The sequence below is a fragment of the Hyla sarda genome, chromosome 3, assembly GCF_029499605.1.
Source record: "Hyla sarda isolate aHylSar1 chromosome 3, aHylSar1.hap1, whole genome shotgun sequence".
NCBI classification, from domain to species: domain Eukaryota; kingdom Metazoa; phylum Chordata; class Amphibia; order Anura; family Hylidae; genus Hyla; species Hyla sarda.
The window spans coordinates 143,445,868-143,472,139 of NC_079191.1; the positions used below are offsets into that span (position 1 = coordinate 143,445,868).

The following is a 26,272-nucleotide window of genomic DNA, read 5'->3' on the forward strand; positions in this document are numbered from 1 at the left end:
TCAAGGCAACGTCATTATTCCGGGGTCGGGCCCGAAGCGCAGAGAAGAGGCCCCCCCGGTGAAGATGGACAGCCCGGAACGACTATCCCTTCCCACCAGATGGTCCCTGCAACACAGATGGCCCAGACCTGCTCACCCTAACGTCCCGCCGAGGGGAGGGGGTGGGGGGCTGGATGATGACGAAGGCCGAAGTGGTCTTCAACCTGCGGACCTCCAGATGTTTCAAAACTACAACTTGCTGGGAGTTGTAGTTTTAAAACATCTGGAGGTCCGCAGTTTGAAGACCACTGAGGGCGGAAAGTTCACTTGAGTATAAGCCGAGGGGGGGGTTTTCAACACGAAAAATCGTGCTGAAAAACTCGGCTTATACTCGAGTATATACGGTATGTTGTGAGATTATCATAACACTGTGGCTAGCTTTTTGTGAACTTGTATTTCCTGTTTGACTTTTCTTTTTTTTACTACAAATCCCACAATTCCATTTTCCTCCCTCCCACACATCAGCCACCCCACCCATTGAAACAAAAGCCCTGTGGTTTTCAATCAGGGTGCCTACAGCTGTTGCATTAGTTGCAGATTGATCCCTCCACACATTGAAGCAGACAGGCTCCCTGTCATCAGCTGACTAGTGAGTCAGGTTTCGGCCACGTTGCAAGCTGGGAAAAATCTGAGACAACAGTAATTTTGTATGCTGTTAAAAATAAATAGTGGGGTGAAAATCACAGAAGAATTGTAAGAAAACCGTCACACATAGGTACCGACACTATATTATGGACTACACTAACTTTACACCCCCTGTAGTCAAATAAAAAAGGAGAAGGTTCTTTATTTCAACTTTTCTGAATGCCGCTTGAAAATGATGTCGGGCAGAATTTTTTTTTAAAGGGGTTGTGCGCTGCCCTAATTTTCGGAGCTCCACTCACAGCGTCCGGAAGTTCATTACTCCGAACGCTGTGTGCGGGCTTCCGTGTTCGTGGCCGCCAGGCGTGATGTAATGCCCGGCCCCTCGTGATGTCTCGCCCGCCCCCTCGTGACGTCACAGCGGTCGCGCCCCCTTCCCATAGACTTTCGATGAGGGGGCGGGCGAGACGTCAAGAGGGGGCGGGCGAGACGTCAAGAGAGGGCGGGCGTGACAGCATGCCCGGCGGCTGCGAACACGGAAGCCCGCCCACAGCGTTGGGAGTAATGAACTTCCGGACACTGTGAGCGGAGCTCCGAAAGTCAGGGCAGCGCACAACCCTAACACTGACTTCTATTGGATTCTGCTCGCAGATTCCGCTTGAAGAACGAACATGTTCAAGCAGAAAGGAATTCAGCGTCGGAATTCTGCTAGCGGAATTTCCGCAGTGTGAACAGGACAATGGAAAAAAACATTAAATGTTAATGGGAAGGGGAGATGTGCATTAATTTGGAGAGGAGAAATCAAGAGGAATTATTCGAGTAAATTCCTCTTGAATTACTCAGTGTGAACGGACCCTTATACTGTATTTATACCTGGTATGCACCGCATTAACACAGTGGGAACCAGCCTATGTCAGCATCCCATCAAGAGACATGGATGTATACAATTAAGCATTGAAGCAACCATTTGTACTTTAAAGGCCTGAATGTTCTTAGCAAGTGACTATGGTTAGGCCACTTTCAGCACATCTATTTAGCTGGGCTCAATTATGCTTCAGACCACACTAAACAAATCTGCCTGGAAAGTGGCCCTAAGGCTAGGTTCAGACTACGGAATTTCCGTCTGCAATTCCGCTTTGAAATTGCAGGTGAAAATTCCGCTTGCTAAAATGCATAGTGTAGTGAATGGGTTTCCATTCACAAATTCACACTTCGGAATTTGTGAAGCGGAATTTGTGAACGGAAACTCCGCTTGGAAATTTCCGCCTGAAGAATGGGGTTGCTCTTTCTTCAGGCGGAAATACTCGCGGAACACATTGCAGTCTATTGGAGACTGCAGTGTCCGCGCGGTCCTAGCGCCGACTGATTCAGTCAGCGCTGGCCGCACTCGGAATCTCCGGGCGGAAATTTTCTGCCCGGAGATTCCGTAGTCTGAACCTAGCCTAACAGTCATCTGCTGACTACATTCAAGCCATTAAGGCTAGGGCTACACTACAACATTTTGTAGTTCTTCTTGCAGGGTCAAGACTTCTGACATAGTAGATTCTGATGACATCAGGGAGCCCAGGCCATTCGCCAGGCCCATAATGTTGGTGTAGGGGCCCCTTTTTATCTGTATGTGCATCATTTAGACACACATGTAGCTGAAAGATGTAATAGAGCAAGGAGCAAAGTGAATTTTAGCTAGATAAGCTGTGACATCACAAGTGGGGTTTAAACAGGTAACATGGGGGTGAGAACACAAATGTGTGTCACTTAGGTTAGAGGCTGTGACCTCAGCAGTGGGTTTCAATCATGCATGCTGCTGTGACATCACAAGAGATACCAAACAGTGTATATTGCATGGTGCATGCCAACTGCATGTCACTGTTTATCTACTTACATGTTATAATAAGGTCATCTAGTTCTCCTAAAAAACAAAGTATGCTGCATTTACTTCTAGTCCCAATGCAGACCACCATTACCCAGTTATTTTCTGTTTGGCTTTATTCACACTTGGGAATTTTATCAAGGCTTTCATGTCATGTTTTATCAAGGCTTTCCTGTATTTTGCATACAAAATAAAGAGCATTGTGCAAAGGAAAGCATTTATAAATTACTCACACTTTGTTTACAATGTATGTTTGGTGTACAAAATGAAGAAAAATCTATGATGTTTACATCAAAATACAGTAGTACTTCCCCACACATCTTTTTTGCATAGAATGTTATTTTGCCCTGAAAAAAGGCACCAAAAAATGCTATTTTTTTGTTAATGATGCAATTTTTGTGACCCCCCCCCCCTCTCCCCACATTCCCCCCCCCCCCCCCAAAAAAAAAAAAATTATATATAGTAGTGTGTATTAGTACATGCCTTTTTGTGGCATTTATTCAGTTGTGTTTTTCGCAAGTCTCTGTCAAAAAATTATTTCTGTTGACGAATGTAAATGACACACATATACACTTACACCATTTATACATGCGTTTTTTTTTTTTTACATTATAGCTACAGCATGCTGCATTTTGGAAATTATTATATATTAGGGTATGTTCACACTATGGATTGTGAAGGGAATTTCCGCTTGCAGAATTCCGCGAGCAGAGATTCCATTCTGGCGGCTGCTGCCGAAATACTACCACATAGGACCGCACGGCACTGCGCCACCACCATTGATGGCTATGCAGTGTTCGTAGACTTCCGCACAAAGAATGAACATGTTCTTTCTTTGCGCAGAACAATTTCAGCAGCGGAATTGTCTCGCGGAAACCCATTTCACACTGATGTTTATGTTCTCAGTGCATAATTCCCTTCCTTGAGCGGAATTCCGCAGGAATTACATAGTGTGAACATACCCTTATGCTGATAGTTTGTGTATTGTCCTTACATAGTAAACAAAGCAAATGTGCATGGACGACAAGAACTTTTTCCTGATTCTACATTGCTCTTGTGATGTAAAAATGTTATTCTCCAAGATGCCCTTAGCCTTTCAAACTTTTAGAATAGTCTCAGATCTTTGTAGTCATAAGAAAACACAGGAGATCTTTATAAAAGGGCCTTTGTATAACAAATCCTTTTCCAGTATTTGCATAAATTCTTTACACTAGAGCTTTGCAAACTTTAAATGTCGGTGCTACCCTTTTTCGACAGTTTTGTGACAAACCCCTCGCCATACTGCCAACTGCATCTATCACGTTGTACATCCTATGTTGTCCTCAGGAAAAAACTGACAGTAAAAGGGAACTTCACAGTAGACTCCATATGTAATATCTTAAATACCAATATTAGCATTACAAATGTGTCTGCTACCTCTGTGCCATTTTATTACCCCACCACCTTGTATCACACCTCTTTATAACTAAATTTGCCATTTCATCCCCCTTCATCATCCCATAACATTTCATCCCCCTCCTTCATCAACCTTATGCCATTTCATCCCTCTCCATCACCTCCTGTACCATTTCATCCTCCATCACATTTAATTTCCCCTCCCCCCCCTCACCCCCTGTGTCATTTGATCTAATTTCAAAATTACACACCTTGTCTGTGTCTCTCTATCTTGCTCTGGCAGGCCCAGGTACAGGCTTGGTGGCTCCCATAACATCAGGGTTGTCAGAAGTTCCAGCCGCAACCACTGCTCACTGATTTAAAGCGGCCATGGCACTGGCTGCCAGTTCAAGATCAGACAGCATAGGCCTTGGCCACTTAAGAACAGTGACCAGTGGTGGCTGCTGCTGTGGGACTTGCAATCGCCACTGACACATTTTCACCCACAGAGTTTAGAAAGCTGTCCCTTACACCCATAGATACGATAAGACATGAGTATTTATATATAACATGATGATCTACTGTCTCTCATATCACATATCATTCAGAACAGATATAACAGTATAATTTATTTCACAAAATAGAATTTTCTCTTTATACTTTTCCCTTTTTTCCTTCATATGTAACATTTTGTTCAGTATTTGGTTCTCATTTTGGAGCTGATGTGTAACGGCTACTAGTCATGTAAAAAAGAAGGGCGGCAATAAAAGTAATCTCGTACTTTTAAATCAGACGTGCATGTGGCTGCAGAACTCTCCCAAACTATTATCCACAATAGATAAGGGTGCTCAGTCACCACGGGGAAAATACAATACTATAGAAGGCATCCCTGCACTCACTCATTCCTTCTATAGTACTGTAATGTCAATTATTCCGCTAAAACCATGTAATCACATGTGCCGACTTGTATCTTTAACTACCATGAACAATGCAAGCAGATAACAGGCAACGGCACTCACATATTGGCCCTGATTTATCTTTATTGCGCTATACAGCCCAGTTTTCACCCTTAACTGTTTTGGACCCTCTGATGATTTTGGCTAAAATACTGATTAAAATACTATATGTGAACCCAGCCTTAGAAACTTTCAATACCAGAGAAATATTTAAATTCCTTTAAATGTATAATGTATTCACATTTTTGTTGAATAATTTACATTTGAGGTAGGGTCACACATGCCATATTTTGCTGCATATTTGCCATATTTTTCATACTCATTGAAGTCAATGAGTAGCAAATATACGCAGCTGATTTTGCTACCCATTGACTTCAATGGCTGGGAAAATACACAGCAGCAAATATGCAGCAAAATATGGCATGTGTGAACCTACCCTTTAACGTACAGAAGCAAACTGTATATTATTTTTAAACACTTAATATTGTATTTTGAAAACACACCTTTCAGTCTGCTATTTTCTACATAGTATATTGTATTGTGTGGCTCTTTTTGTCCACTGCCTGGTGACAGTAGTGTGAAAGCTATACTTTGAAAGCTACAGAGAGCTATCATTTGTCACCTAGCCACACTGCTAGCATACATTAATACCCAGGGCCGGCCTTAGGGGTGTTCGCGCCATGGCAACAGGGGCACCGGGCGGCCGACACAGCTCGCACCAGGTATATGTAATTTGTATTGCCCGACGTGCAGTTCCGGGCGCTAAATGCCGGTGTAATGAAGAAAACTGTGCCCTGTAGCGGAATGTGACCCTCCGCACAGGGGCACAGTTTTCTGCTTTGCAGGCCGCACCCTCTCATTCCATTCCCACTACCCTCCCTCAATTGTGTCCCTATACGGAGGGTCACATTCCACTTCAGGGCACAGTTTTCTTCATTACACAGGGAGGTTTCACTTACCCCACCCTCCTCCGCTTCTCTGGTTGGCTGGCCGGCCCGAGTCTGAAGAGGGATGTTGCGCATGTGACGTCCCTCCGCAGACCCGCACAGGAGGACGTCAGTGACGTCACTCGTCAGGCCGTCGTCCGAGAGAAGCGCAGGACAGGTAAGTGTGTCTATGTGTGTGTGCGCGCATGTGTGGATGTCTGTGTGTGTGCATGTGTGGGTGTCTGTCTGTGTGTGAGTCCGGGGGGGGGGGGGGGTTCCTGCTTCTACCTAATGTGGGGAACCTGCTTCTACCTAATGTGGGGAACCTGCTCTAACTAATGTGGGGAACCTGCTTCTACCCAATGTGGGGAACCTGCTACTACCTAATGTGGGGAACTATACTGCCAGCCTAATGTGGAGAACTATACTGCACCTAATGTGGAGAGCTATACTGCACCTAATGTGGGGGAACTATACTGCACCTAATGTGGGGGAACTGTACTGCACCTAATGTGGGGGAACTGTACTGCACCTAATGTGGGGGAACTGTACTGCACCTAATGTAGGGGAACTATACTGCACCTAATGTAGGGGAACTATACTGCACCTAATGTGGGGAGCTATACTGCACCTAATGTGGGGGAACTGTACTGCACCTAATGTGGGGGGAACTGTACTGCACCTAATGTGGGGGGAACTGTACTGCACCTAATGTGGGGGGAACTGTACTGCCAACCCAATGTGGGGAACTATACTGCACCTAATGTGGGGAACTATACTGCATCTGATTAAGGGGGCAGGGGACTGATTAAATATAAAAAAAAATATTTGTCACAAAGATTTTTTTCCCTCTTTGTGTACGTTTATGGGGGGGGGGGGGCACAAGGTTAGCTCGCACAGGGCGCCTGAACACCTAAGGCCGGACCTGTTAATACCCCCACTCTCCTGAAACACAGTGAGGCACTACTGAGAGAAATTCACAAAATAGCAGCCTTTATACACTGACAGCTAGCAAATATAACATTTTATTTTAAATAATAGTATTGTTTATCACCCCAAGACATACTTACAAAACAGTAAAAAAAAAATTGTAAATATACAAGTACTTTAAGATAATGGCCCAGATTTGAAACTGCCATTATTTTCCAACAGCAACCAATCACAGCTCTGTTTCCATTTTACCAGCGCTTATTAAGGTATGAAAGCCGCGAGGTGATTGGTTGTAATGCGTAAATCCTCCAATTTTCTCTCACACAGATTGATAGATCTGGGCCAATGTGTTGCTTTTGCAAAAATCTAAAGTCATTGGGGGGAGATTTATCAAAATCTGTCCAGAGGAAAAGTTGCTGAGTTGCCCATAGCAACCAATCAGATCACTTTTTTCATTTTTTAAAAGGCCCGTGAAAAATGAAAGAAGTGATCTGATTGGTTGCAAGGGCAACTCAGCAACTTTCCTCTGGACAGATTTTGATAAATCTCCCCCATTGTTGCTGGAGCTCTTCTGCCTCTGGCTACATCTCCCTTCTCAGTCTTCTTAGAGCACTAAATTGTTTTGCACTACATCCTCAAAATCCATAGCCAAGAGAATTTGTATGTCCGCAAACATTGTACTACATTAGATATAATCTCTCAGTTTTTGCTTTCCCTTCTTTGGCAAACAGGAGTTATGCCATAAGGATTAACTCTAAGTACTATTGCAAAACTGCATAAAGACACTCTTATTGCTCTAAGCAATGATCTATAATGCCGCATGGTTGTTGATAACAATAATGTCTAAACATGACAGTCTAACATCAACATGGAAGTAAAATAAAACTAGAATTTTTGTAATATTAAATAAGAAAACATGCATTTTACATTGTTACATAGCTCAAAAAGTTTAAAAAAAGAAAACAGGTTATTCATGTCTAGGTATAAAAAAAAAAAATCACTATTAAAAAGGAGACCCCTAGTGCTGTGAACTTATCCCCTATATGAAGGATCCGAGCCCTGGGGCCCCCGCGATCTCCTGTACAGGGCCGCATCTCATGTACAGGAAAGGGGGTTCCGATAGAGATACATGGAGGGGCGTGCCGGCTGCCACGTTGTACGGGGACGGAACACCCCCTTTCCTGTACATTGTCGCGGCCCAGGAGATCACGGGGGCCGTAGCGCTCGGACCCCCCACGATCTACAACTTATCCCCTATCCTTCGGATAGGGGATAAGTTGACAGCACTACAGATCTCCTTTAATATTCCTATACTATCCATTCATAATTTTGTACATTGTGATGAGATCACACTAAGGTCTCTCTCATGCACACTATGAAAATTCTGCAAGTAACTTCCTTAAATTTTGCCGGCAGGTCATCAACATCTGGAATCAAGGTTTATTTAGTGTGGAAATTACAGCTCAAATGGGCTAATAGGCTCTCTTTGTGGAATTCCAATGAAAAGATATACTTGGGCAGGAGATTGCAGGGGGTCTCAGTGGTCAGATAGATACAGATAGGGGGTAAGTTGTTAAGCACTGGGGTTCCCCTTTAAGGAGAAAGCTCATTTTGACATTAAAGGGGAACTCCGGTGGGAATTTTTTTTTTAATCAACTGGTGCCATTAAGTTAAACAGATTTGTGAATTACTTCTATTAAAAAAATCTTAATCCTTACAGTACATCCTTAAAATGATACCCATGTTTACATGCTTTACTACTGTATAGAAACAGAAACAATGAATTATGAAGCAAAAATAAATATCTCCTGTACAGGGCCGCATCTCATGTACAGGAAAGGGGGTTCCGATAGAGATACATGGAGGGGCGTGCCGGCTGCCACGTTGTACGGGGACGGAACACCCCCTTTCCTGTACATTGTCGCGGCCCAGGAGATCACGGGGGCCGTAGCGCTCGGACCCCCCACGATCTACAACTTATCCCCTATCCTTCGGATAGGGGATAAGTTGACAGCACTACAGATCTCCTTTAATATTCCTATACTATCCATTCATATTTTTGTACATTGTGATGAGATCACACTAAGGTCTCTCTCATGCACACTATGAAAATTCTGCATGTAACTTCCTTAAATTTTGCCGGCAGATCATCAACATCTGGAATCAAGGTTTATTTAGTGTGGAAATTACAGCTCAAATGGGCTAATAGGCTCTCTTTGTGGAATTCCAATGAAAAGATATACTTGGGCAGGAGATTGCAGGGGGTCTCAGTGGTCAGATAGATACAGATAGGGGGTAAGTTGTTAAGCACTGGGGTTCCCCTTTAAGGAGAAAGCTCATTTTGGCATTAAAGGGGAACTCCGGTGGGAATTTTTTTTTAAATCAACTGGTGCCATTAAGTTAAACAGATTTGTGAATTACTTCTATTAAAAAAATCTTAATCCTTACAGTACATCCTTAAAATGATACCCATGTTTACATGCTTTACTACTGTATAGAAACAGAAACAATGAATTATGAAGCAAAAATAAATAAATAAATAAATAAATAAATTTAAAAAAAATGAAAATATGTAGGGCAAAATTGAAAAATGAGGAAATTGCACAATTTTGTAGGGCAATTATTTTTTGGAGTTCAGAATACGGTAAATCTGACATGCTATGTTTATTTTATGGGTAAGTGCAATTCCAATTATATCCAACTTTAATAATTTTTGTTTCATTTCATGGTAAAAAAAAAGTAAAAAAAAATAAAAAAAACTATTGAAAACTTGGGGGGGGGGGGGGGGAACTTTGTTCATTACCATGTTCTCACCTTTTTTACATATTTCCACCTATGGAGCTATGTTAGGGTTTGTTTTTTGCACCATGAGCTTTTTTTGTTAGCATACTTTTTTGTCCAGGGGCCCATCATAAATCATTAGATGGCTTACATAGATCAATGTAATGCTATTGCATTACATTGATCAATGAAATCTGTGCTCGATTGCTAAGGGCTTTTAAAGGTAGCCTTAAGCAATCACATAGTCGTGGAAGATGCCGAGGACCAGGTGAGGCCTCTGGCTTTTCTAGCAATCCATAGCCCCCCCGCGATTACATCATGGGGGGGCTATTGGGCCACTAGACACTAGGGAATAGCAGCATTTAATGTTTGAATGCCGTGATCTGTATAGATCCCAACATGTAGCCAGTTAAATGATGGACATCCGAGCGATATCTGATGTCTGTCATTACAGGCAGATGTCAGCTGCTGATTGCAGCGTACATCTCCCAGCTACGATGGGGCCCCGACCTGCGGGCCTGCCTCATTTTCGCTCACCCGACCAGTGACTTTCATGAATGTAATGGGTTGGGAAGGGGTTAAAAAAATGTAAACCTTTTTCAAATTAGTATGTTTAAAAAAAAAAATTTGCTCTGTTCTGACCTATATAACTTTCTAATTTCCGTATACTGGGCTATGGGTACCACATTTGCGCATTAATGACTTTTATTCAATTTTTCTGGGATGTGATGTGAACAACAAACAGCAATTTTGGACTTTATTTTTTCCCTCGTTTACGCTGTTCACCAGGATCATTAATATATTATTTTTATAGTTAGGTTTATTTTTGATACTATTGTTTTTGTAAAATGGGAAGAGGGGAGGATGTAAAGATTTGATCTGGTGCATTAAGTACCAGGGCACCAGGACATAAGTTTACATCCAATGTTAATAAGGTGTCCTTGTCATTTAAAAAACAAAAACAAAAAACACCTGTTCTGGAGACAAAGTAAAAGGTTTTGATTGGTGGGGGTCTCAGTGTCCACAATAAACCCCCACAGATACAGCCGGGAGAAGCTTTGAGCTGAGCACCTCTGTCCCCAATTCACTGCAAGCTCCATCTTGCCTTGCCTTGAGGCCATCTGCTGCAATGATATGAAAGGGGCGAGGAAGAGACTGAAGCACTTAGCCATATGTTTCTCCCAGCTGCATCTAACTATTGGTGGGGTCTTATCAAGACCAAAAGTCAACCAATCAAAAATTTTCGAGATGTTTCTAGGGTTACTAAAAGACAATAAATGTTGTCCACACTCACAGTTGACAGCTAAATGCATGCACACATTTTATGCATATAGCAGGCAACAAAATATTAATATTATGAATGCTGAAAAGAACACATTTAAGTGGTGCCCTAAGGCTATGCTCACATGTTGGAATTTCCATGCGGAATTCCGCAGAAGAACTCTGCATGGACATTCCGCAGCGGCAGAGTTCCATAGGATTCTGCTGCACTGTACACTTTCGGAATTTCCACAGCAGATGTTTCTGACGCAAAATCTCTTTCCGTAGTCCTCAGAAAGACAAGACATGTACATTCTTTCTGTGGAGTTCGAACAGCGAAGGTCCTGGTGCCGTTATGTTCTGAAATTTTCCGTGTGACCATTCCACCGTCTGAAAATAGCTTAAATGTAGAGTGACGAATTCTCTTCAGAGCAATGAGTGGCCAGCACTGCTCAGCTTTTTCTGTAAATAAGGTAATGTCACACAGTTGTATGGGAGGTGGGTGCTGTTTGACTGGAGCATAAAGGCTTTGACTGCAACGTTAAAATCATTTATTACATGAATCACTTGTGTGACAATGTTATAATGTGATATTTTGGGTGAGAAGAAGAGATATGATAAATTACACCTTATTATGAGTAAGATTATTTTCACCATAAGGGTATGGCATCTGATGAATAATAAGTACTGTTCTTTGCTCTTTTCTTAGTGCACTTTAAAAGAAAACTATACCGGGCTATCCTATACAAAAATGGCCATTGTCAGCTATGACATAGTATGTTATAATAGCATATATAAAGTGTATATAAAAAAGACCTGTAACTACTGCTGACCTGTCTTTTTCAAATATTCCCCATAATATAACAATTCTAGGTTATTCAAACTAAACAATAATGAATAAACTGAGTATCACAATTGGGTTAATTTTTAGGAAGACAAAAAAATGCAGCATTTTAAGAAAAGATGCCCCAGATCTGTAATTTGATGGGGAATACAAGGATTGTATATAAATGTCAGGAGAGCTAAAAGGTTTACTGTAGAAGAAAGCATTTCAGGTATACTTTAATACTTAGAACTTTCTCATATAATTTGCATTCTCAGAAGGTTCCTTTTTATACCAGGCAATCTACAGCTACCTTTTATTGGGCAAACTTATATTTTTATAAGTCCCATTATATTACCTAAGGTCTGCTAGGCTGGTAAAGGTTATGCATCATTTTTTATTTTTTATTTTTTTTTCGCTGTGTTTTCCCCCCCCCCCCCCAGAGTTCTGCCTGTGTACATGTCTGTAGCTATTGTGCTCAGGTGAACAATAGAGGCAGGAAGCCAGCTCACTGAGCTCCCCTGCCTCCTCCATATTCCTGTCAAGGTGTAGCAAGGCAGCAGTGTCTGCGCTCTGCTCGCCCCCCACCGACAGGATAGTAAATTAGCATATTTATGAGCGGAGGCAGGGGAGCTCAGCTAGCCGGCTTCCAGCTCCTGTTGCATACAGGGCACGATAGCTACAGACATGTAAACAGGCAGAACTCTGGGGGGAAAAACACAGCCAAAATAAAAAAAAATTCTTTACATAAAAACTTGAAAATACTTCACATAAAAATGGTGAATTACCCCCTCTCTACAGCTATTCAACCAGACTATAACCCAGTAGATAGGGTTAAGTGTGAATGAACTAGCTGTGAGTTTCTGTTTAATTCCATGGATATCAGTCTGACACCCTTAGGACATTTCTATTTTAGTCCAACTACCCACCTTTGTTTAAGAAGCTCTAAATGGATTAGAAAAGAATTTAATATTTCACCGTTTGGCAGGATGATTTGGCTTCCCTGCCTCCTGTACTATTTAAGGAATATACAGACTTTTTATATATAGTTTCAGAAATGTACTTAAGGGTAAAGTTATTAGATTTAAAAATAAATAAATAGATGGGGATGGAAGTATTTATATGTGAACCTGCCGGCATATACGATATACCAACTGTCACGATTCGGCTGGCTGGAGGTGGATCCTCTGTGCCAGAGAGGGATTGGCGTGGACCGTGTTGGTGGACCGGTTCTAAGTTGCTACTGGTATTCACCAGAGCCCGCCGCAAAGCGGGATGGTCTTGCAGCGGCGGTAGCAACCAGGTCGTATCCACCAGCAATGGCTCAACCTCTCTGACTGCTGAAGATAGGCGCGGTACAAGGGAGTAGACAAGAGCAAGGTCGGACGTAGCAGAAGGTCAGGGCAGGCAGCAAGGATCGTAGTCAGGGGCAACGGCAGGAGGTCTGGAACACAGGCTAGGAACACACAAGGAAACGCTTTCACTGGCACAATGGCAACAAGATCCGGCGAGGGAGTGCAGGGGAAGTGAGGTATAAGTAGGGAAGTGCACAGGTGAACATACTGATTAAGCCTGCTGCGCCAATCAGTGGCGCAGTGGCCCTTCAAATTGCAGAGACCCGGCGCGCGCGCGCGCCCTAAGGAGCGGGGCCGCGCGCGCCGGGACAAGACAGACGGGGAACGAGTTAGGTACGGGAGCCGGGATGCGCATCGCGAATCGCATCCCGGCTGAGAGGGATATTGCAGCGCACCCGGTCAGCAGGTCTGACCGGGGCGCTGCAAATGCGAGGATGCTGCGAGCGCTCCGGGGAGGAGCGGGGACCCGGAGCGCTCGGCGTAACACCAACCAGGGGTGGGGAATGGAGATTGTGATCCGCATGCCCCCCACTGTAGAGTTAGTAGGGGCTATTCCCTTACATTTTTTTTCTTATTTTGTTCATCTACCCCTCAGAGCATAGGAACCTAATTTTTCCCTTTTTCTATATACTCGTTTTTTGGACTTCGTAAAGTGGGTCTGCCCTCAGCAAAAGTGTGTTCTTGATCTGTTATTCTGTATCTGATCTGAACCTGTCCACCTGACATTTCCTTTGTTTGACCCTTGTGTACTACACTGACCCTTCTGTGTATGACATTGACCCTCGATGCTAAACCTGTGCCTAAATTAACATGGCTTTTTATGCTACTATCTGAATACCTTCAGTTCAGCTTTATCCCCCATCTTGTGGCTGCTTAAACTGTGCTGAGCTGATCTCCTCCCCAGCAAGTTCTCTGTTAGCATTGTTACATGGACTGTGTGTCCTGCACCATCTACTAGATCTCCTTTCTTTTACTGACTATTTATCTCATACTGTCAGTTTCCTGTTTATACCACCAAGCTTCTGATCTGTTGCCCCAGCCTCTGGGTTTAACTCTAGCCTCTCCATCTGTGATGGATTACTGGACTGCTGACCTCTTGTACTAGCTTCTGGACTCAGTCTCTAAGGTCTTTGGGTCATTGTCATCCTGCCACCTATCCACATCTGGATGCTCATTTGCTACTGCCTGTCTACTTGGTGCTTTGAATCGGTATCACCTGAACACACTGTCAGCTAAGACCATCTTTCACATACTGGAGTAATACAAAGGGGGAACCCCAGATGACACTTAGGCTAGGTTCAGACTGCGGAATCTCCAGACAGAAAATTTCCATCTAGAGATACAGAGTGCGGCCAGCGCTGACTGAATCAGTCGGTGCTAGGACAGTGCGGACATTGCAGTCCCCATTAGACTGCAGTGTGTTCTGCGAGTATTTCTGCCTGAGGATTGAGCAACGCCATTCTTCGGGTGGAAATTTTAAAGCGGATTTTCCGTTCACAAATTTTGCTTCAAAAATTCTGAAGTGTGAATTTGTAAACGGAAAACTTATTCACTAGCAGAATACATTTTAGCAAGCAGAATTTCTGCCTGCAATTTAAAGTGGAATTGCAGGCAGAAAATCCGTAGTCTGAACCTAACCTGTGTCTCCACTTAAGTTTTGCCCTAAGCCACACCGGTTATGCAGCACAGGGGGTCCACAACCATTGCATGTTACATGGTGTCTGAAACTGAGACAAACAATAAATAATAACCAATGTTACACACAGATGATTAGTTGCATTATATGTACCAAGAATTGTCAAATAGTCCAAAAATATAAATAGTCCAAAATACCATTGTCATATAGGGAAACCTACCTTACTAAGAAACAAAAAAGTGGTCTGAATACAGTAGTCTTAATTATAGGATGATCACATGTGCTTCTTTTCCACTGCATACATCTATAAAACAGAAAATAATAATTAGTAATGTTGCTCAATAAATCCTCAGCAAAGTAGAAAATCCATATGGACAGATACAATTGGCAGGTAGATTTTTTTTCTCTACACTTTATGAAAACTAAAAACGTCAATCCACAAGCTTTGCTAGGACTTTCCCTAAATTTCATCTGGCTTCTCCTATGAAGAACCACCACTTTTTGGGATTAGTAAAGGTCTTTGCTTATCTTGCCTCATTATACAATTAATGGGGTATTCCAGGATTTTATTTTATTTGACTATGCTACAGGGGCTCTAAAGTTAGTGTAGTTCATAATATAGTGTCTGTACCTGTGTGTGACTTTTCTCACAATTCTTCTGTGATTTTCACTCCAATATTTATTTTTAACATCATACAAAATGACTGTTGTCTCAGATTTTTCCCAGGTTGCAATGCGGCCGAGACCTGACTCAATAGTCAGCTGAAGACAGGGAGCCTGTCTGCTTCAATGGATGGAGGGATCGCTTGGTGGGAGAGAGATCAATCTGCAACAGCTGTAGGCACCCTGATTGAAAACCACAGGTCTTTTGAATGGATGCAGCTCATATATGTTTCAATGGGTGGGGTGGCTGATGTGTGGGAGGAAGGAAAATGGAATTGTGGGATTTGTAGGCAAAAAAAAATAAAAAAAAAAGTCAAACAGGGAATACCAGTTCACAAAAAGCTAGCCACAGTGTTATGGTAATCTAATAACATAGCCATTTAGCCCCAAGACAAGCGCAGATCCTTCCTAAGCATGTCCATTACTGTCTGCCAGGTACGTACTAAAATCCTCTTATGATTAATAACTGCTTTAACCCCTTAAGGACGCAGGACGTAAATGTACGTCCTGGTGCGGTGGTACTTAACGCACCAGGACGTACATTTACGTCCTGTGCATAACCGCGGGCATCGGAGCGATGCCCGTGTCGTGCGCGGCTGATCCCGGCTGCTGATCGCAGCCAGGGACCCGCCGGCAATGGCCGACGCCCGCGATCTCGCGGGCGTCCGCCATTAACCCCTCAGGTGCCGGGATCAATACAGATCCCGGCATCTGCGGCAGTGCGCAATTTAAATGAATGATCGGATCGCCCGCAGCGCTGCTGCGGGGATCCGATCATTCAGAACGCCGCACGGAGGTCCCCTCACCTTCCTCCTTCCGGCTCCCGGCGTCTCCTGCTCTGGTCTGAGATCGAGCAGACCAGAGCAGAAGATCGCCGATAACACTGATCTGTTCTATGTCCTATACATAGAACAGATCAGTATTAGCAATCATGGTATTGCTATGAATAGTCCCCTATGGGGACTATTCAGGTGTAAAAAAAAAAAAATAATTTTAAAAATTTAAAAAGTAAAAAAAAAAAAAAGTGAAAAATCCCCTCCCCCAATAAAAAAGTAAAACGTCAGTTTTTTCCTATTTTACCCCCAAAAAGCGTAAAAAAATAAATTTTATAGACATATTTGGTATTGCCGCGTGCGTAAATGTCCGAAATATTAAAATAAAATGTTAATGATCCCGTACGGTGAACGGCGTGAACGCAAAAAAAAAAAAAATGTCCAAAATTGCTACTTTTTAAATACATTTTATAAGAAAAAAAATAAAAAATTTATTAAAACTTTTTATATGCAAATGTGGTATCAAAAAAAGTACAGATCGTGGCGCAAAAAATGAGCCCTCATACCGCCACTTATACGGAAAAATAAAAAAGTTAGAGGTCATCAAAATAAAGGGATTATAAACGTACTAATTTGGTTTAAAAGTTTGTGATTTTTTTTAAGCACAACAATAATATAAAAGTATGTAATAATGGGTATCATTTTAATTGTATTGACCCTCAGAATGAAGAACACATGTCATTTTTACTGTAAATTGTACGGCGTGAAAACTAAACCTTCCAAAATTAGCAAAATTGCGTTTTTCTTTTTAATTTCCCCACAAAAATAGTGTTTTTTTGGTTGCGCCATACATTTTATGATATAATGAGTTATGTCATTATAAAGGACAACTGGTTGCGCAAAAAACAAGCCCTCATACTAGTCTGTGGATGAAAATATAAAAGAGTTATGATTTTTAGAAGGCGAGGAGGAAAAAATGAAAATGTAAAAATTTAATTGTCTGAGTCCTTAAGGCCAAAATGGGCTGAGTCCTTAAGGGGTTAAGGGTAGGGTCACAGGGGCCATATTTTGCTGTGTTTTTTGCAGCTGAGTATTTTCCTACCCATTGAAGTCAATGGGTAGCAAAATGCGCAGCTGATTTTGCTATAAATTGACTTCAATTTGTAAGAAAATTCACAGCAGCAAATACACAGCAAAATATACCACGTGTGACCCTAGACTAAGAAGGATCAAGGATAGTAAACCTCATGTATACAGCAGATCTGGGTGCTCTACAGTGACACATGGAGTTCATGAGTTTATTTATCCATAGAAGCAATGCTTTTTGAGAATATGCTTATGGAAAAATATCTCCATAACAGGCACGTTCAGAGGGTCTTGTTACCTGCATCAAAATTCCTGCAGTAGAAAATCTGCAGCCGACCTCTTTGGGGTCAATGTAATTTGCTGCGAATTTCCCACTGCAGAAATTCCACTGTGGTAAATCCGCAGCAGTAAACAAAAGCACGCAATGGGAAACTCATGGGTAACCCACCCACATGAGAGCAGGCGGCGGTTCAACATTCCTGGGCCCAGAAAGAGACGTAGGTAGCTAGCAGGAGTCCTTGCCCTGTTAAAGGGCTGCTCCAAAAATTTTTAAAACAACTGGTGCCAAAAAGTTGTACCAGTTTGTAAACTATTTCTTTTAAAAATTCAGGTCTTCCAGTACTGTACTGCTGTATACCCTGGAGAAAGTTGTGTTCTCTTTCCAGTCAGACATGGTGCTCCCTGCTACCACCTCTGTTTGTATCAGGAACTGTCCAGAGCAGGAGCAAAACCCCAGAGAACTGGAAAGTTCCTAACATGGACAGAGGTGGCAGCAGGAAGCACCGTGTCTGACTAGAAAGACTCATGACTTCCTCCAGTTGACTTTTTCTCATTGGAATAGCCCTTTAAAAGTTAATCTTGGGTTTAATTGGTAAGTTCACACATACACCCTGTCCTTTACAGGCAGCTGGAACATTTGAGCTGTCTGTTCTGGCAAAATGAAACCCCAGTTTTTCCACTGGCATGCTATAATTAGTCAGGGTGGCACACACGCCAAGCACTTCTTTAGGTGACCTGCCCTGAATTTGTGCTTAGGATTGTTAACACCTCATAATGAATGAAAGGTAAAATTAGCAATATAGTTATGTTAAATGGGAGATCGTAAATTGAATTCAAAACAACCATAAGAAATTTGGGATATATAATATTAGCAACAAAGATATTTTTAGACACGTACTACACTCATTCATGTCTCTCCTGTACATATTCATATTGAATAAATTATTTCAGACTGTGAAAGTAGAAGAAAAGTCTTGGTATAGGAAGCACGTCACAAGTTATTACCACTGATAATAAATGTACAGTAACACGCAGAGGTGTATAGGCATGGACACACCTGCTAAGATATCGTGGTTACTGGGATTTTTCTTTTTTCAAATCAGTTATGACCCCCATAAAAATTAGGGAAAAGTTCAGCCCAATCACCAGATTTCGGACAAATGTCTAACGTGTATGGGGGTCTCCCGACCATCCTCCGACAGCCTGTTGTCTACCCTGACATCTATGATTTTAATTGCCCGATCCTTTTGTTCTCAGGGAGATAAACCAATTTCAAAAACCTAAACTAAAGACTTAATTTGGTCAAAAGATATCTCCCCCCGGTCCTGCCCCCATATAAACATTCATCTGAAAGTTATTGACGGTATGTGGCCACCTTTACCAGAATAATTCTACAGGTTACGGAGCTAAAAACACCCATCAAGTACTATTTGCAAAAAAAAAAAACGATCAAAAGATAAAATTACGAAATACAATTTTAAAAGAGCATTGCTAGTGTTTGCCAATCTACTGTACGTACACGTTTTTACAAGTCTATTGTAAATAAGCAAAGGAGCTGTACCAAATAGTGCAAACAAAAATACCCCAAAGCAAGTTTCATATATAATCTTATGTTACAGTCTAATGTTACAGTAACTAACAGAGGTCCAGTGAGGACACCTAGTGAAAAGACTAGACAACATCCACCTTGATTGTGCAATGCTACATTGAAAAGTGTGACAGCTTTATATTTTAAACACTAAAAACATTAAATACATTGTTACATTTTTTATTTTATTCCTAGGGAATGATAGCTATGTCCCATTTTTTTTTAAAGATAAATTCTCTCTACTGCATTAAAGTTAAGTGTTTGCTAGCTTACTTTATAAGATAATATAAAATATAAAGTCCTTTAAGCAGGAGAATTCCAATGCCACCATAAATCAAAATATTATTATTTTTTTTATTCTGCAGCGCTGTACACACTGTCCCCATTGGGTCTCACAATCTAAATTTGCCCATCAGTATGTTCAGAGTGTGGGAGAAATCCGAAGTATCTGGAGGAAACCCACGCAACCACGGGGAGAACATTCAAACCTACACAAGCACAGGGAGAACACTCAGAATTCATCACATAGAACCTTGGATGTGTTAAAAGGGTTATCCAGTAATAGAAAAACAGAGCTAATTTCTTTCAAAAACTGCTACTTGTCCGTCTCCAAGTTGGGTGTGGTATTACAACTTACCTCCATTCACTTCCTGGAGACAGACTAGGAGTGTTTTTTTAAAGAAATTAGCTCTGTTTTTCTATTCCCAGATAAGGTGCACCCATAGGAGCAGAGGAGCGGAGCATCAAGGAGGACGATGGGCGCTGGCAAGCATGGTAAGTTACCAGTGGCACGTCAGCTTCGATGTTCCGACCACCGCACCTGCGACCTGCTGCTATAGCCAGTAGATCGTGACCCCGGACCGGAAGAGCGGTGGTCGAAGCACTGAGGTGGGGCAGTACACAGACATATAGCCTCCAGCCATACAGCCTCGAGCTATATACAGTGGGGGCTACTGCCTACCTAATGTGGGGGAACTATGCTGCTAACCTAGTGGGGGGGGGGGGGGGGAACTATGCTGCAGACTTAAAGGGGTACTCCACTGCCCCAGTGTTTGGAACATTTTGTTCCGAACGCTGGGTGCAGGCTGCGGGGGTTGACACGCCCCCTCATATAGACTTGCATTGAGGGGGTGTTGCATGACATCAAGAGGGGCATGGGTGTGACTTCACACCACGCCCAGTCAATGCAAGTCTATGGGAGGGGGGCATGTCGACCACCGCACGATACTTTGATTGTGCCCCTCCCGAGACTAGATTCTGGATCCGCCCCTGCCTCAGACACTGATACGCTGAGCGGCAGTGTAATGTAACAGGCCTGGGCACCATCCAGAAGGCATCAGCTCAGCATATCACTGGCCAAAGTGGGACAGCGCAGTGTGAGGTGTCGGGCCCCAGGACGCATAAGAAGACCAGAGACAGGTATTGGCAAACTGGGGGAGTGGTAAAGGGTAAATTAAAGGTTTGTAATTTTTCTTTTTGCAGCCCAGGCAAAAAGGAAACATAAAAAATCCACTTTAACATGACAGACTAAGGTCACTTACCCTCCTTCCTGGCATCAGATGAGTGCTCTGACTGTTCAGCCTCGGCAGGCTGTGTAAGTATAGCACCAACAACATCAATCGACCATGCTATGCTATGTATGCGTTATAATTAAAAGATTTGTAATATTGCTCAATAGGCATCAAAATGGCGATAAAAATATTAGAAAATAGAATTATTAAGAAGCTTGTCTCCTTGTAAGTCTGGGCTGTTGCTGGCAAAGTGTCTAACTTTTTAAGCATCCCTGCCAAATGTGAGGGCACATATGTGGCAAATATCGATGATAATGTGTATGTCCTGTAACCGTTTTGCCATGTATAAGATTATAAGATTATTGGAGGGCTGCCATAATTTCACAAATTGCCCCTCAACCAAAAAGACTGTTTTCCTTCATAAATTTGACATCTGATGCTTAACTCAAGTTATTTATATGTTCATACACCTATCTAGTTGAAAATTTCCATTATGGTTCATCAGATTCCCATTTTAGGATATGTTCACAAGTACTGTATAAAAAAATGACTACAAAGGCAGGCTCAAGCCTAATACAAATAACAGAAGGGTGCTGAAGGTTGCAACCAAAACTAGAGCCAACACTAAATTTTTGTTAAATAGGTGTGCGCTATTGATGGAAGACTCTCTCTAAGATCTTTACTAAGGTACAAACAAATGAACATCAAATACAGGACGTACATGATATTAAAAACAATTAAAAAGTTCTTTCCAAGCTATGTCCCTGGGCGCCTGTCCCACCGATATAGCTATCACGCTGGACCTCGAAGCAACTCCACACATAAAAATCACTCACGGGCCAGCCACATATACAATAACATAAATATAGGCATGTAATGGTACACAGTACTTTTCCACTTAAATACTTTTACATAAATGAGAACCACATGCCCTGTTATACAACTTGCAATCCCCACTCAGACTGGAGGACCAGACTCTAAGATGCCAGCATAACCAGGACGGGCATCCCACCAGACCCCAGTGTTCCGTTGCCCCACAGGAGACGTCCTCAGGAGAGTTGTAGTACAAGTACAAGTACTGTATATGCACGGATTTTACGCTGTATTCAAATGTTAAAATTTATATTGATTTACACAACAGAAAATCAGGCATGAAATCTGCAGCGTATACAGAATATGTGAATATGCCCTTATAGTTCTCTAAAATCCCTACAGGTGCATTTATTAAATGGATAAAGGACGTCTGTAGTAAGCCATAACTGACTTTGTTCTAAGTCAATGTTGTAGCGTAGCAAAAAGAAACTGTGGCACTGCCAGTTTCCAATGTAGAACAGAATAACTAGACCAGTATATGTAAACCAAAAGCTGGATAGGTTTATGGAGAAAAGAAAAGAAAAAAAATAAGTGGACAAACAGGAAAACACTTTTTAACGGTCAAACAAATAAGCTTTATTGGAAAGGTGAAATAGAATGTAAAGATAAAATTGCATAATACAATTCAAGAAACAGCGGCCAGACAGGGCCGAAATTGACAAACAAAAGGTACAGGTAGTAACATAATAAAAGTCATAAACTAATCGACTGGTGATAATGTGAAGTCATTCAAAGGGAAAACACGACGCATAAGATGTGACGGCCAGTCACAACCAAAGGAGGAATGGAAGATTCAAATAACGTATTCCCACGCACATCAAGGAGAACACTTTTTAGGGGTCAGCTCCCATTTCTTCAGATCAGTATGCAAGTATAACAACAATTCAGAGTTTAAATACAATGAAAAATGCCGCCCAAATTAACTGGGAGGTGTCTTGCTGTGATTACATCACAATTATGCAAATATGGCAAACTGAATAATATAAAACAAATACACATTAATTGTAAGTATTAATAAAGGCAGTACAATATAAATGAGATGCGTCGCTAAGACAGGAGCGATCACACTTGGAAGCGCGTTCTAGCAACCACCTTCAGCGCCACGCACCTCGTTCTCAGACACGATTGCTCCTGTCCTAGTGACGTGTAATGGATACAGTCACTTCCGCTCGGAGTTCTTATTCCCAGATATGACGCTTACCACCCTGCTATTTCGACGGCTTGCACATCTCCTTGTATACTTATGTTAAGATGTGATATTCATGTGTATTCATCTCTACTTCCCATTTATATTGAACTGCCTTATTAATACTTACAATCTGTATTTTTTTTAATAATTTTATTAAGTTTGCCATATTTGCATAATTGTGATGTCATCTCAGCAAGACAACTCCCAGTTAATTTGGGTGCCATTTTTCACTGTATTTAAACTCTGATTTGTTGTTATACCTGCATATTGAGCTGAAGAAGAAGGCGCTGATCCCCAAAACGCATTATCCTGTTTGCCCACCTTTTTTTTCTCAATAAATTTGTCCAGTTTTTGGTTTACATATAGCTCTGGTCTGGTTATTCTGTTCTACATTGAAAACTGGCAGTGCCACAGTAAAGGGTTTTTATTTTTGCTACGCACCAAAATAGTTTTCTTCAGGATTCGCTTGTCTTCTCCTGGATACTGGGCTCAGCAGCTGTTTCCGCATTTGAGTAACTCTATTTGGAGGGTTAACACACAACTTCTATACTTACCCCAGCTGAGCATCCACTACCTACGGGCAGATCATGCCCTGTATTCTCTTCTCTGGGGTCCGGCGGTAATGCAGTAGGTGCTTCTGTGCCGGTCTTTTTTCTTATAAGTCTGCAGAGCATAGGTATTCCATGTAACTGGAGTCAACATAAGTGCAGTCATCCACTAAGAATGTGTATTTACAATATTTACACTAAATGTAGGCTTAGCCTTGCCTTCTTACATTGATAAGAGAATTACTAATGGTAGGGACACAAGACTTTTTCCAGAAGTATACTACTTATAGACTTATCATCTTACGAAAAGAGGTGTGGTAGAAACAGGTGGCTTTTAGCTGTAAACCTTTGATTAATGCATCACCATAGCTGAGTAATACATAGAGTACCATACACTATACAGACATAGCTGATCTCACTGATGTCTGCATGATATATATTTATGGTTTTTGTTCACTGAACTTTTCAATATTATGTCAACCTGTAATAGAAATCGTGCAGGGTCATTGTTAGGGGGTACAGTTTAATGTGTTGATTTGCGCCATGAACTCTAGAGTTGTACTTCTTGCTTTAATGCGACTAGAGTTGGTCCTACGCATTAGCTAAAAACAGAAGGGATCATTGTATTTATATTTATTTAACACAAATTCTCCGCTCACGCTAGTTTTTTTTTTTTGCATTTATGAAGTAAAATTTACATGCCAAAAATATCCCTCCACAAAATACACTAAACCCCAAAGCTGCACTTATTTACAAATATCTACACATTGCGTAATCATTTTATTTGTGGTGTTCTATTTACAGTGGTCCCTCAAGTTACAATATTAATTGGTTCCAGGACGGCCATTGTATGTTGAAACCATCGTATGTTGAGACCAGAACTCTATGGAAACCTGGTAATTGGTTCTGAAGCCACCAAAATGTCATCCAAAAATAGGAAAAAGTGAGGATTAAAGAAAAATAAGTAGATAACTAATAGAGATAAAGCAAATCCTTATATAAAAAGTAAGAAAGATCTGCTGGAAGCTGTAAATCACTGTCTATTTCAGTGTTTCCCAAAGAGGATGCCTCCAGCTGTTGCAAAACTACAACTCCCAGCATGCCCGGACAGCCTTCGGCTGTCCGGGCATGCTGGGAGTTGTAGTTTTGCAACAGCTGGAGGCACCCTCTTTGGGAAACACTGGTCAAAGTAGAGGACAGAAGCTCCTTCAGGGTCCTGTACAGAACACGCAATGTCCTAAAAATAGTAAAATGAAGCCGCCCTCACCTGATGCCCAAAGGAGCAGATAACCCAGGCACAGGTAAAGAGTAGTACAGAACATGTAATACCTCCCTGTACTGTAGGGGGCGCTACCAGACACCAGTCAGGGCATGCACTTCAGTAATACAGGGGTTTTACCAGTAAAATGTCCATTCTGATTGGTCTGTTCTTCAAGCCATTATCACGTTTCGCAGAATCCATAGCATTGTATGTTGAGTCTGGTTTCTAGTTCCAAAGGTCCAGAAAAGACCATTGTATGTTGAAACTATTGTATGTTGAGGCCATTGTAAGTTGAGGGATCACTGTATATGTTTGTACCTGTTTCTAAAATATCTCACAACTACTACATCAAGCTTCGTAACTTCTTTTCCCAATGTATCTCAGTAGAAATGAGTTCAGTAAAAGATAACCGGATATTGTCGAGAAGGCACAGATATAGAGGAAGATCAAGGGATTTAAGCAGGTTTTTTTGCTTACAAAAGTCGCACAAAAAGTCACACGTGTGCCCAAGCTGTTTTTTTTTGTGCGACTTTTGTGGGTAAGCCAAAAAAATACCAATCTGCCCTACCTAAGCAATTTTCAGTTTTATCTTTGAAGTGGTCCAGGATTTATCATTGTGAAAGTCGCACGTAAGCAAATAAAAGTCGAAAACCCCCTTCAAAAAGTCGCAAGTGAAAGCAAGGTCAGACCTGGCTTACAAACTTGCCTATAACATCATTTTCAATAAGTCGCACAAAAAGTCCCACGTGAGACTTTTGTGTGACTTTTTTTTTTACTCTCATTTTCACAGGCACGGGGAGACGAGCGGGTAGAAGATGTACAGGAGGGTGACAAGCTTGTCAGCCGCCCACACATCTCCTGCCCATTCCCTCTTACAGTAAGGACATGCTGGGAATTGTAGTTGTGGGCTGTAGTGTGTTAGATGGGTGGGCAGATGACAAGCCCGCACCGCATGACTACAACTCCCACTATGTCCTTACTGTAAGGGCATACTGGGAGTTGTAGTCATGCAGTGCGGGCGGGAAATGTGCGGGTGGGTTACAATAAATGTACTAACTTATTTATTTTTTTTTTTTCCCTTTTTGTCCTTCCCATTTCAGATCAGTGTATCCTGTGGACTATGACGATCACCAGTGTTTTTTATTTTTTATTAACGTTAATAAAAATAGTTAACGAGGGCTTGTGGGGTGTTTTTTGGAATAAAAGTTTTTTAAACATTTTTTTTATTTACTCTACAGGGCTAACCCCCGATTATTACCCAGGTACAACAGGGGTTCCGGGAAGAGCTGCTAACAACAGCCCCGGAGCATCAAAAATGGCACTCCTGGGCCTAGGCTGTAACAGGCTGGCATTATTTAGGCTAGGGATGGCCAGTAACCCTGGTAATGTCAGGCTGTTGCTTATTGGCTGGTATTTGGTGGAGAATGAAAATATGGGGAACCCGATGCATTTTTTTTTCCATAAATAATTCAATAATAAAAGAAAAACGCATAGGGTTCCCTGTATTTTTATTCTCAGCCAGATACCAACCAAGCAGTAACAGCCTGACATTACAAGGGTGGGCGAGGACCATTGTTACTGGCCCTCCCCAGCCTAAATAACACCAGCCTGTTACCGCCTAGGCCCAGAAGTGCCATTTTTGATGATATTTTTTATTTGACTATGCTACAGAGGCTGTAAAATTAGCGTAGTTCATAAAATAGTGTCTGTACCCATGTGTGATAGTTTTTAACACAATTCTTATGCGATTTTCACCCCAATATTTATTTTGAACAGCATACAAAATGATTGTTGCTTAAGATTTTTCCCAGGTTGTAATGTGGCCGAGACCTGACAATCTGCAACTAATGCAACAGCTGTAGGCACCCTGATTGAAAACCACAGGTCTTTTGAATGGATGCAGCACATTTATGTTTCAATGGGTGGGGTGGCTGATGTGTGGGAAGGAGGAAAATGGAATTATGGGATT

General features: G+C 41.9%; 1 protein-coding gene across 1 annotated transcript in view; it reads right to left on the reverse strand.

Annotated features, from left to right (window-relative positions):
- The window catches only part of PLD1 (phospholipase D1), a 197,311-nt gene that overhangs the window by 170,245 nt on the left and 794 nt on the right, over positions 1-26,272 (reverse strand). The window contains exon 2 of the mRNA XM_056565190.1: positions 14,753-14,836. The gene's annotated coding sequence lies outside the window, so the exon portion shown is untranslated. The remainder of the gene's footprint in view (positions 1-14,752; positions 14,837-26,272) is intronic.